This window comes from Triticum dicoccoides, chromosome 1B (assembly GCF_002162155.2).
Source record: "Triticum dicoccoides isolate Atlit2015 ecotype Zavitan chromosome 1B, WEW_v2.0, whole genome shotgun sequence".
In the NCBI taxonomy this organism is placed as follows: Eukaryota; Viridiplantae; Streptophyta; class Magnoliopsida; order Poales; family Poaceae; genus Triticum; species Triticum dicoccoides.
This window is the reverse complement of record NC_041381.1, coordinates 573,727,743-573,730,298: the sequence shown is the minus strand read 5'-3', so window position 1 is coordinate 573,730,298 and position 2,556 is coordinate 573,727,743. Positions and strand designations below refer to the sequence as shown.

The 2,556-nt window shown below is 41.4% G+C and overlaps 1 long non-coding RNA gene across 3 annotated transcripts in view; it reads right to left on the bottom strand.

Annotated features, from left to right (window-relative positions):
* Positions 1-347: 347 nt before the first annotated feature.
* The window catches only part of LOC119348844, a 6,121-nt gene continuing 3,912 nt past the window's right edge, over positions 348-2,556 (bottom strand). For 2 of the 3 annotated variants that reach the window (XR_005169135.1, XR_005169137.1), the window contains exons 3-5: positions 2,092-2,155; positions 1,852-1,975; positions 348-1,641 (exon numbers count right to left, since the gene is read on the bottom strand). This is a non-coding gene — a long non-coding RNA (uncharacterized LOC119348844). Of the gene's footprint in view, positions 1,642-1,851; positions 1,976-2,091; positions 2,156-2,251; positions 2,310-2,556 lie in introns of those variants that run through there. The other variant, XR_005169136.1, reaches the window with a different exon arrangement.

Below are 2,556 nucleotides of genomic sequence, written 5' to 3'. Positions count from 1 at the left end.
CCATCAATGTATAATCCATTGCACTTGTTTGGCTCTTCACCTAGAAATATTGGCTCCAATATATGTAATATACAACACAGTACTAACAAACATTGGGATTCCAACTAAGCTCGCGCTTGAGGACGGGAGGTATCTTTGCATCAGCTCACGCCTAAGGACAGAAGTTGTCACTGTTCTTCATCCCAGTGGTCTCTTCTGCTGTCCACCACCACCAGGGATGAGTCCCTGCTAGACGCTTTGATCGCTTCAGCGACCATCACACAGACGGGAGCCTTGTGCACCGGGCAATGGCCCTCCGTCATGGGATTGACATGCCAGGTTTTAACAGAAACAAGAAACTCTGCCAGGAAAAAAAGCATGAGCTAATGATTTGACTACAAAACATACATTTTGTACCATCTTAGTAAAAGCCATCCAGCTCTCTTCAGAAAGCTATATAACCGAAACTTATGTGATCTCTGCTTCGGTCCGTTAGATGGTATCTGAAGCTTGAGTCCATGAGGTTCAAAATAGAAGACAAACAATGCAGGTTTTGGGGGTAGCCTTTTTCTTGTTACCCATTTGATGAACCCTGCATTCTGTTTACTGCTGATTCCCATTCATGTAGCTGCCATGTATAAATCTTCTACATAACAGGCTGAAAATGATAGGAAGTAAAATCAGATGGAGTATGAACTCTAGTATCAACATTCTTTGTTGGGTTGAAATGATATCATTTGGTAACATATGAGCATCATAGCTCAAAAGTGCCATTGTCAATCATTTCCCTGAAAGCATGAGCTTAATAATGCTTCTATAAATTCAACATATAGAAACCTACACAATATTAAGAACAAAAGTATCTGGCATGACCATGCACTTGCTTGGTTGCAACTTAATAGAGCCCTATTGAAACAGGAACTCCATGTATTGTTACGCCACACAAAAGAAGCTGCCGCCTAAACTATTCAAAGTAAGACGACACAATGATGCTTTGTTTTACTCGATTGTTAACAAAGAACATGATTGTTTCCCTTTTGGGACCTTAGTTAAGCGCAACCCTCCACCAGTTGCAGAGTTGGAATAATTTCAAAGAAATTCACTTTGATTATCAAGAAAAAATATGACAGGACAACGTCTGGATAATGAGATTCTGAGCGAAATTGAGGGTCCCAAATATCAAACAGTAAACTCTGTTAACAGGAAATGCAGTCAGTAGTAAGTTCACCTTAGTATATATATGGTTGTTGACCTAGATTTTCACCACAAAATGCTATGAACTAATGCATTCAATTATCAGTAAAACTATGTAGACAGAAGATTAAACTTCAAAGATTAAATAATAGTTTTTTTCTGGAAAAGGAGGGGTTCAACAAGAGATCAGTTAAATTGCATAATAAAGACCACCATTTTGACATATCATGTAATTCCATCCTATAGACACAAACGTCCTGACCAGTCTGTATTGCGTTCCTAAAACAGTATGTCGTTCCAGCGATCACAGGTGCACGACTGGGACTTTCCCCGAGCGTTTTGTCTGCAAGAGATGGTCATATTACTTGATCTGAGAATAAACGACATGCCCAGTTGGTATTTAACAACAAAACAACAAAATGCCGTCGAATTCCCATCATGTAGAAGAAGGCACTGCCACCATGAAACCTGCAATGACAAGAGCATGTAGGTTTATTCGGCATGGTACATGTAATCCACATGCCCTAAGTTAGCTAACTACCAAATTCTCAACTAAGAATATATATATAATACCGCCACCTTATAATATCACTGCTGCTATTTATAGATCCTAGTTGGTACACAAAGAGTCAAAGATGATCTGAAATGGCTTATGTCAGACGAAAGAGCAGAGGGTACCTTTATTGTGTTTGTAACAGTGAAACTTCAATCTCTACAAAGTTTTTCCCTCTGTTTCGACTACATGTCGTGGTACAAATATTGTTGCTGCCACACAAGCTTCTGAAAATAGTGTGTACAGAACCTGCGGACCAAGTTGCTCCATGAGTAAGTAGAAGCGCTACTTGAGGACAAAAAATAAATATAGTACAACCGGTTCTTCTATCTGTATGTAACCATGCGTCATTAATCTCAATATACCTCATTTTTCGCCGAAGTCAAGATCTATTGTGGATCAATGCAAGCAGCTTCAATGTTGAATAACCTGTTGGGGAACGTAGTAATTTCAAAAAAAAATCCTACGTACACGCAAGATCATGGTGATGCATAGCAACGAGAGGGGAGAGTGTTATCCACGTACTCTCGTAGACCGATAGCGGAAGCGTTATGACAACGTGGTTGATGTAGTCGTACGTCTTCACGATCCGACCGATCCAAGTACCGAATATATGGCACCTCCGAGTTCAGCACACGTTCAGCTCGATGACGATCCCCGGACTCCGATCCAGCAGGGTGTCGGGGATGAGTTCCGTCAGACGACGGCGTGGTGACGATGATGATGTTCTACCGACGCAGGGCTTCGCCTAAGCACCGCAATGATATGACCGAGGTGGAATATGGTGGAGGGGGGCACCGCACACGGCTAAGGAACGATCACGAAGATCA